Source organism: Cebus imitator, unplaced genomic scaffold (assembly GCF_001604975.1).
Source record: "Cebus imitator isolate Cc_AM_T3 unplaced genomic scaffold, Cebus_imitator-1.0 Scaffold1, whole genome shotgun sequence".
Lineage (NCBI taxonomy): Eukaryota > Metazoa > Chordata > Mammalia > Primates > Cebidae > Cebus > Cebus imitator.
This window is the reverse complement of record NW_016107316.1, coordinates 11,010,205-11,020,847: the sequence shown is the minus strand read 5'-3', so window position 1 is coordinate 11,020,847 and position 10,643 is coordinate 11,010,205. Positions and strand designations below refer to the sequence as shown.

The following is a 10,643-nucleotide window of genomic DNA, read 5'->3' as shown; positions in this document are numbered from 1 at the left end:
ATTAGAATGAAAATGAGAGCTATTACAACTGATAACACAGAAATACAAAAGATTCAAGGCTACTGTGAAACATCATTATGCACATAAACTAGAAATTCTAGAGGAGATGGATAAATACCTGGAAATATACAACCCTCCTAAATTAAACCGGGAAGATATACTTAATAGAATGTCTGAACAGACCAATAACAAGTAGTGAGGTTGAAATAGCAATTTTAAAAATGCCAACAAATAAAAGTCCAGGACTAGATGGATACATAGCTGAATAATATCAGACATTCAAAGAAGAATTGGCACCAATGCTATTGACACTGTTCCAAGAGATAGAGAAAGAGGGATTTCTCCTTCAATCATTCTATGAAGCCAGTGTCACCATAATACCAAAACCAAGGAAGGACATAACAAGAAAGAAAACTACAGACCAATATTGCTGATGAACATAGATGCAAAAACCCTCAACAAAATACTAGCTAACTGTATCCAGCAGCATATCCAAAAGACAATCCATCATTATCAAGTGGGTTTCATACCAGGGATGGAGGGATAGTTTAACACATGTAAGTCAATAAAAATGTGTTTATTTATGTGTTTAAGCCACATAAACAGAATTAAAAATAAAAATTACATGATTATCTCAATAGATGTAGAAAAAAATCATGTGACAAAATCCAGCATCACTTTATGATTAAACCCTCAGCAAAATCAGCATAGAAGAGACATGCCTTAAGGTAATAAAAACCATCTATGACAATCCCACAGCCAACATTATACTGAATGGGAAAACATTGAAAGCTTTTCCACTGAGAACTGGAACAAGACAAGGATGCCCATTTTCACCACTTCTATTCAACATAGTACTGGAAGTTTTAGCTAGAGCAATCAGACAAGAGAAAGAAATAAAGGGCATCCAAATCAGTAAAGAGGAAGTTCAACTGCTGCTGTTTGTGGATATGATTGTATACATAGCCCTAAAGACTCATCCAAAAAGTTTCTAGAACTGGGAAATGAATTCAGCAAAGTTACAGAATACAAAATTAATACACATCAGTAGCTCTGCTATACACCAACAATGACCAAGCTGAGAATGAAATCAAGAATGCAACCTCTTTTACAATAGCTGCCAAAAAAAAAAATAGGAATACACCTAATCAAGGTGGTGAAAAACCTCTACAAGGAAAACTACAATATACTCCTGAAAGAAATCATGAATGATACAAAGGAAACACATCCCTTGCTCACGGATGGGCAGAGTCATTATTGTTAAAATGACCATACTTCCAAAAGCAATCTACAAGTTCAATGCAATGCCTATGAAAATACTATCATCATTTTCACAGAACTAGAAAAAAAATATTCTAAACTTCCTACAGAAGAAAGAGCCCACACAGCCAAAACAAGACTAAGCGAAAAGAACAAATCTGGAGGCATGACATACCCAAGTTCAAACTATACTATAAAGCTATAGTTACCAAAACAGCATGATACCAGTATAAAAATAGGCATATAGACCAATAGAACAAAATAGACAACCCAGAAATAAAATATTTGACTTTGTTTCTGACCTTTGACAAAACAAACACAAATATAAAGTGGGGATAGGACACTCTATTCAACAAATGGTGCTGGGATAATTGGCAAGCCTTATGTAGAAGAATGAAGCTGGATCCTCATCTCTCACCCTGTACAAAATCAACTCAAAGTGGTTCAAAGACTTAAATCTAAGACTTGAAGTCATAAATATTTTAGAAGATAACATTGTGAAAACCTTTTTAGACATTGGATTAGGCAACGACTTCATGACCAAGAACCCAAAAGCAAATGCAACAACAACAAAAAAGATAAATAGATGGGACCTAATTAAACTAAAAAGCTTCTGCACAGCAAAAGAAATAATTAACAGAATAAACAGACAACCCAAAGAGTGGGAGAAAATCTTCACAATCTATTTATCTGACAATGGACTAATATTCAGAATCACAAATAAGTCTAACAAATCAGTAAGGAAGAAAACAATCCCATCAAAAAGTGGGCTAAGGACATGTATAGGCAATTCTCAAAAGAAGATATACAAATGGCCAACAAACATAGAAAAATGATCAACATCACTAATTATCAGGGAAATGCAAATGAAAACCACAATGCAATGCCTACCTTACTCTTGCAAGAATGGCCATAATAAAAAAATAATAGATGTTGGTGTGGATGTGGTGAAAAGGGAATACTTTTACACGTTGGTGGCAAAGTAAGCTAGTACAACCACTATGGAAAACAGTGTGGAGATTCCTTAAAGAATTAAAAGTAGATCTACCATTTGATCTAGCAACCCCATTACTAGATATCTTCCCAGAGAAAAAGAAGTCATTATACAAAAAAGATACTTGCACATGCAAGTTTACAACATCCCAATTTGTAATTACAAAGATATGGAATCAGCCCAAATGTCCCATCAATCATTGAATAGATAAAGAAAATGTGATAACATGTAATACTACTCATCCATACAAAGGAACAAAATAATGGCATTTGCAACAACCTGGATGGAATTGGAGACTGTCGTTCTAAGTGAAGTAACTCAGGAATGGAAACCAAACATTGCATGTTCTCACTCATATGTGGGAGCTAAGCTGTGAAGGCACAAAGACAGAAGAATGATACATTGGACTTTGGGAACTTGGAGGAAAGGGTGGGGGTGGCAAGGGATAAGACTACACATTGGGTACGGTATACTCTGCTCAGGTGATAGATGCACCAAAATCTCAGAAATCACTGCTGAAGAACTTGTTCATGTAACTAAACACAACCTGTTCCCCAAAAACCTATTGAAATAAAAAAATTAAATATTGAAAAGAAAAAGTGAAAGAGTGAATGAAGGTAAGTATGTAGAGGCAAGTATAGACTTCCAGGTCATTTGGTGCTGTATAAATGTGATGTTTTCATTGTATGGCTTCATTACTACGAAACTCTTTATAATAACAATATGACAATTACTAGAGACATAGTTTATTGCTATGTAATTGGTTATGTACTATTCTACTAGCACTCTAGGACTTTGAATTCATCTTATCACCATTATTATCCATTAACCTGAGAGAAGTTCTAGCTTCTTCACAAGAGATAATCAGTTTCTCCAATAAATACATCACAGTTATTTTCTCTTGTCCTCTATTTCTTTTCTTTTTACACTTTTCAGTGTAGTTCACATATCTTAAATGTTCACTTGGTGGAGATACATGTGCGCGTGTGTGTGTGTGTGTGTGTGTGTGTGTGTGTGTTGGAAGGTACACATACTACTGATCAAGATATGCAAGATATAGAACATTTCAGCCCTCTGGGAGACTCCCTTGTACTCTCCCAAATCAATATCTCTATTCTATTTTATCTTGCTTCTTTTGCTAAACCTGATATTTATGAGACTAATTCATTTAATAGCTTATTTTTATATTGTTGTTATTTCTATACAATCTGCTACAAAATATTGCTACTTATTTTTCCATGTTATTGTCGGTGGTTAGTTTTTTTATATTTGGTTATTATCAATAAATCTATGAACATTCTATTAGATGACTTTTGGTGGTGATATATATTTATTTCTCTTGTATATATAACTAGGAATGGAATTTCTGAGTCATAAGGTATACATATGTTTAGTTTTAGTAGATACTATCAAAATGCATTCCAAAATGATTGTACTAATTTAAACTCTTACCAACAATGAGGAGAGTTTCAGTTGTTTCACATACAGAGCAACACTTTTAATTATTAGACTCCTTTTGCTTTAAAGAACGTACAATTTAGGAAAATAGGATTAACACGTAGGAAAACATAGCTAAAATACAAAGTGCTACATGATGAGTGTATGATGGGACAAAAATTAAGGAACTGTCGATATTCCCAGACTTTGTCCCTTGTCCAGAACTCCAAAGATAATCTTGCAATTGCTGTCCCAGTATTACCCTTCTTACTATACTTATATGTTTAACCAAGATATAACTTTCATAAATAAAGTGCACAGATCTCAAATAATAGTTGGATGAGTTTTGGCAATTAGGCACATCTGTGCAACCACTTCTCAAAACAAGTGATAGAAATATTCTTCACCATCCAAAGTTCTCTCATACCCCTTTCCAATCAATCTGCTCCCTTAAAACTTGCCAGCAGGCCGGGCGCGGTGACTCAAGCCTGTAATCCCAGCACTTTGGGAGGCCGAGGAGGGTGGATCACGAGGTCAAGAGATCGAGACCATCCTGGTCAACATGGTGAAACCCCGTCTCTACTAAAAATACAAAAAACATTAGCTGGGCATGGTGGCGCGTGCCTGTAATCCCAGCTACTCAGGAGGCTGAGGCAGGAGAATTGCCTGAACCCGGGAGGCAGAGGTTGCGGTGAGCCGAGATCGTGCCATTGCACTCCAGCCTGGGTAACATGAGTGAAACTCCATCTCAAAAAAAAAAAAAAAAACTTGCCAGCAGAGGCAATCACTCTTTGATTCCTGTTACCAGCCATTTGCACTTTCCCAAACTTCTGCAGATGTCCCATGGGGCAAGTTGGTTGTATATTTGGGGCTTAACAAGATTCCAATCCTTCAACATAGTCAGTGTGACTATCAAAACTCTGAGGGTTCCCCTACCCCACCCTTAGTAAAGTATCTCTACTTTGGCTAGCTCCCATGATTGGCAAAATGTCACTAAGGTAGAAAATGATCAGCATTTGCCAACTTTTCTCTAAAAAGGACATTTTCTTTTTTGGAAATTTAGGCAATGTAGACATTTTTGCTTCTGTAGTTGTCTGATGCCTCTAAAAATATTATCTTTAAATCTTTGTAAATTTTTCCCATAATTATTGCAGCAGAAATGTTGAGTTATTACTGTTTACTGCTTCCTACTTGAAAATGGACATCTGTTTTCTTTTTAAAAAATTATTTTAAAAGAATTTATCAACAAGTACCTATTATTTACCTGTTTTATTCTTAACACTGTCCTGTGAGAGTTAGAAAAAGAATCTAAGCCGATGATCCTTAACCAAGGTAGCTGACATCATTTAAGAAGAAAAAACATAACCAAGTGAAACTATAAGTGGATGACAGTGTGGCAGTTCCTCAAGGATCTAGAACCAAAAATACCATTTGACCCAACAATCCCATTACTGGGTATGTACCCAAATTATTATAAATCATTCTACTATAAAGACACATGCACACATATGTTTATTACAGTACTGTTCACAATAGCAAAGACTTGGAACCAACCCAAATGGCCATCAGTGATAGACTGGATAAAGAAAATCTGACACTTATACACCATGGAATATTATGCAGCCATCAAAAAAAAGAATGAGTTCATGTCCTCTGCAGGGACATGGATGAAGCCGGAAGCCATCATTCTCAGCAAGCTAACACAGGAACAGAAAACCAAACATTGCATGTTCTCACTCATAAGTGGGTGTTGAACAATGAGAACACATGGACACAGGGAGGGAAACATCACAAACTGGGACCTATCAGGAGTAGGGTGCATAAGGGAGGGATAACATTAGGAGATACACCTAATGTAGATGATAGGTTGATGGGTGCAGCAAACCACCATGGCATGTGTATACCTATGTAACAAACCTTCATATTCTGCACATGTATCCTACAACTTAGTAATAATAAAAGAAAGCATTACAACCATGTCAAATATAATAGGAAAGTCTATAACCTTGGTTAAGTCATTTTGTCTTCCAGATTTACAATTATAACCAAGAGGTCTAATTCCAGTTTGTGATTATCAAACATTTATGTTAAACACACTGAGCCAGATGGTGGGGCTGGCCACTAAGTAGCTGCCCATTTAAATGAGGTATAAAAACAGCAATGGAAATATAATAAGATGGAGAAAATGCAATTTATCAGAACCTCACTCAGGAAGAGTACTGTATGACTGTATCTGATCGTAGAGTAAGCTGTTTGGGATATTGGGTGAGATTCCCAAGGAGAATGCTTAAGAAAGAACAGATGGAAGATAAACTCTTCTAAGGAGAGGAAAGCTGGTTCACCACAGAGCTTTTGTTTTGTAAAACAGCACGTCTGGGTTCCATCCAAGATGCCTGGGACAAGAGAGGAGAGGCTGAGGCTCTAGCAGCCCTATTTTTCTGTCCCCTCATGCAGCTTTCAGTATTTCTGCATAAATGATGAGCACATAGTTTTAAAGTATAGTCTAAATGAGACCACATTCATATTAGCTTTGCATGCTCAGCCTAAGTCTCTAGTAAAGAACTTCTTTATAAATGAAGTTGCACACAGAACCCCAGTACAAAAACATGAAAGAGAAATCACCTGGTTAAATTATACACAAGAGTGTGGGGCTTTGTATGCTCAGCTTCCCTTAAAATCTGCTGATAAAATTTTGCCAAATCCTAGGCCTCAATGGAATACTCTCTGAAAACTACTTAGATGATTTCCACCTTTTTTTTTTTTTTAAACCACTGAAGTTCTGTGATTCTGTGATAAGGTATAGACATCTGGAGAATCAGAATGTAATATTTTATTTCTTAAATTTTAATCTGTCGTTCATGAATATTAATACTTTAATTATTTGATGTAATAACAGATATTTTGAGAAAAAGGAAACATTTACACATTAAACGTACAATTATCCCTTTTATTTTCTCTCTCTTTTTTATATTCTGAAAGCTTTCCTGGACTTCTCATGACCCTTCTATTAAATAATGTTTTTATTTCTATGAACTCTTTTTTTAATTTTATTATATAGTTTTGAAATAGTCACCTGTTCTTGTTTTCTGAATGCCCACTCTTCTTACAGTTCTCTGAGGCTGTTAACTAGAATTCTCTTGATGTTTGTTTCTCTTTTCTAGGGTATCCAATGTTTGCCTCTCAGTTCATTCTTCCATCCTATTTTTTTCTTTTCTGAACAGCTGGTTCTCTGCAAGTTTCCCTGGAGCCTTGATTGTAATTCATATTTAAGCATGAAGGACTGTTGATTAGTAAAGGCAGATGACGTGGTTTCCTCTGTTGCTTCAGGTGCCCCTCCACAGGGAGACAGCAATTGGAATTCAGGGTGTGCTGACTGCTAGGCTTCACCTCCGTCAGGCTGCCCTGTCTCTCCCTCTGCTGGGCCACAATGAAGACAGCCAGCTTTCAGGGACCAACTTTCATGTAGGTGCAAGTTCTTCCCAGGCATCTTCTTTAATTTTTTAGGAGCATTTCCCACCTTCACTGGGGGAGACACTGCTGTGGCATGGGGCAGAGAGAGTGGAGGAGGGGCTATCACCTGACCCAGCAGAATTCTGCAGGTGGCTCTTCATTCATCATCTTGACTTCTGCTTCTTCTCCCATTCTCTCTACATTGCTCATTCCAAAAAATTATACAGGGAAAACTTATTCATGTGGTGGTCTTCCTCCTATGCATTTCCTGAGCTGGGGCCCCCTCCTGCATCCAGTGTTATTGGGCAGTATAAACCATTGTTCAAGATTTTTTAAGTGGCTGTAACTCCCATTCTTGGTGCTTTTTAATGGCTTTATATCCTGGTACACTTTACAGAGGTAGCATTCTAAAGATGGGGCAGCTGGAAAGCTCTGGGTGCAAGCAACAGGAGGTGTATTGCTGGTAGAGAATTTAAACACAGTAATAAAACCAACTGAAAGGAAGTCTGGTTTTTATAATCACTAAGGTCAGTGATAACTGGCCTCCTCCAATCTCTCAACCAAAAAAACCCACTTTCTTTGATCTAAGTTCTAAATAATTGCTTTGGTTACTGTAGAGTTTTAATAACATATATGTGTGTCAAAAAAAAAAACCCACAGTTCTTACTGCTTATACTTTAACAACACTGGATTCTACAGTGAAGCTAATTTGGAAATTTCCCAATTATACAGTTGACCCCAACACAAATAAACATAGTTTTTACTGCTTATTCTATAACAAACATTGGATTCTACAGAGAAGCTAATTTGGGAATCTTCCAATTACATAGTTGACCCCAACAGAAAGGGACTCAGCTAGCTATGTTTGTTTCAAGAGTAAGTTCTTAAAGATTTGGAAGCATTCAAGCTCACTTCAGAAGCATTTGTATTTCCAATCCCTATAGTGCTACCTATGCTAGCATTGAAAAGAGTAGACTTGAAATCAATGACAGTGCGGTGATGGTAAAGAAGAAACAGAGCTTGAGTTACTTCCATTATCTCATTTTATGTGACAATTTTGAGTTTTATTTGTGCTTAAATTTAGAACAATGACCATCAGACCAAATAGTAAACTGTAATATTTTTGTGGTAGGTACTAATTTTAGTTCACATGTGAAATATTTCACTAAGTATTTTTAAATGGAAATTTTTGTTTATAAATTAAATATTTGTTTCAAACTGTGGAACAAATTAAAGAAGTAATGATTAGTACTGAAAACAATTTTGTTATAAAAAAGGGAGTATTAAAAGATGATGCGTCTGGGTGTCAAATAACTGCATGTCACTGCTTTTTGTCATTTCAGTGGATTGGGGGAAGGAAGGAAGTCAATGCATGTGTTCATGCTGCCATTTTGAACCAGTAGTTAAATGAACTTGTTTAAATAACTTGTTTAAAGCAAGGTTTAAGTCAGTAATGGAGCTTGGGTCCCACTCTCACTATTTTTACTTAAACTAGTCATTGCACTTCGTGTGATTAGTCAGCCTGTGAAGAATATCCATAAACGTCCAGCTTTCCCACTCCCTTTGTTGCTGAGCACAAGTCCCATTCCTCATTAGGACTTCTCCTAAGGCTGTTTCAGCTCAGACTTTTCTTAAGCCTCACATACCTTATACTTCATCTAGTGCTTTTCATATTACACCTGTGTTTTGCTTCCACCTGGACTGTAATCTCTTTAAGGGCAGGAGCAACATTTAATGAATTGCTCTATCTCTTTGCAGCACAGAGCCTACTTCCTATAGGTTTCCAGGAGTAGTTGCTGATAGAGATGGTTATGGTAAGGTTGCAAGGAAAGGCTAACCCTCAATGGTGACTTACTGTGAAGATGGATTTTTACAAAAAAATCAATTCATTTGGAAACTAGTGTGAAAAATGAACTCTGAACTCTCAGTGTTTTTACTTTTTCGTCAAAAGTAAAGTATGATTACAAAGCAATGAGATTTCTTGATAGCTTAATTTACACAGTGGCTCCAAAGGAATTTCCAGAAGTATGATTACAAATGCATTCTGTGCTGTGGCAAAGTCATTCGCATGTGCATCTAGCCTCCTTCAGAAGACTGACTCTGAAAGATAACACTTATTGGATCTGCTGGTTTAGTTACCTGAATAACCTGAGGTGATACTATTTTCCTAAAGCACTAAGTCATGGTAATAGCATTGGGTCAATCTGAAACATTTTCAGAGATGAGAAGAAAACTGGATTTGACAAGACAGTAACCGTTTGCTCCCTCTCTCGTTAGGAGAAAGTTTTGAGCTTGTTCTCTTCACAGCCAGGGCATTGTTGTAATCAGACATCTTCTGTTAAATGTTATTCAATTTCAATTGCAGAGAGAAATAAAAAAGGATAGGAGAGCTGTGACTGAGAGAGCTGTACTTTATATCATTAAGAAATATATATATATATATATATATATATATATAAAGAGATAGCTATATAAATACAGTCTCAAGCAAAAGACCTTTCATTGAGAAAAATAATACTGTGTTTGAACAGAATCAAAGTTTATCAGGTCACGATGGAATGGAGAGGATAAGTTGAGGCTTGTTTAACAAATACAAATATTGGATATTCAAGAACGATAAATTTAGGATAAATATAAGGTTTGTATTATTTCAACAGAGGGAAGCAAATACACTTCTGGAACTCACTTAGCCTCAGAGGTGGTATCGGCTAAAATAGAAGCAGATTGCATAGTGCTTACAACTCATTCCAAGGTGATAGGTATAGCATGGATTATTAAGGGAAGCCAGAGTTATTGGACCTTTCCCTGACCTCTGAGGCTGATGCTGAATGTGACATGCTGGCCCTCCAGGACTCATTCTTGGGGTCATCATTAGAGACAGCAGTCAGCTGGACTGCAGAACCATGGGACTGGCCCAGGGGCACAATTCTGATGTTCTCATGTTTCATCTCACTGAGCTGAATATTAACTTTCGGCCTGTAGTGTCTGTCACCAAGTCATCTGTCTTGGTAAATGCTGTTGGAGTCTCAGCATTGTGAGAAGGCAATGAATTTTCCCTGCTGACAGTGAGAATATCCACACCAAGCTGCTATAGAGATTTCTGCTTCCCACAATGTTTATGACAGTAAATTAGGGTACAGAGTGCACTGGAGATTGTTTACATAACCCCTGATAGCTGGTATATTTGTCAGTCCCACTTCATGGGCTATGACTTTAGTAGAGCCAGATAATGTTTAAAATATAAGGCTATAGATAATGTATGAAATGATCAGAATGCTTTACAAGAACCCACACTTGTTTATTTGGATCTTTCCGATGGATCTCATGTGTTTTCTTTCCTCCTCTTTTTCACTTTTTTTTTGATATGGTTTGGATCTGTGTCTCCACCCAAATCTCATGTTCACTTGTAATTTCCAATGCTGGAGATAGTGTCTGATAGAAGGTGATTAGATCATGGTGGTGGATCCTTCGAAAATAATTTAGCACCATCCTTTTGGTGCTG

The 10,643-nt window shown here is 36.7% G+C and overlaps 1 long non-coding RNA gene across 1 annotated transcript; it reads left to right on the top strand.

Moving 5' to 3' along the window:
- The first annotated feature begins 2,715 nt into the window (after window positions 1-2,715).
- Window positions 2,716-10,382, top strand: LOC108301710. The gene is made up of 3 exons (XR_001823976.2): window positions 2,716-2,853; window positions 6,189-6,192; window positions 10,368-10,382. It is a non-coding gene; the product is annotated as an uncharacterized LOC108301710 (long non-coding RNA).
- The last annotated feature ends 261 nt before the right edge of the window (window positions 10,383-10,643 follow it).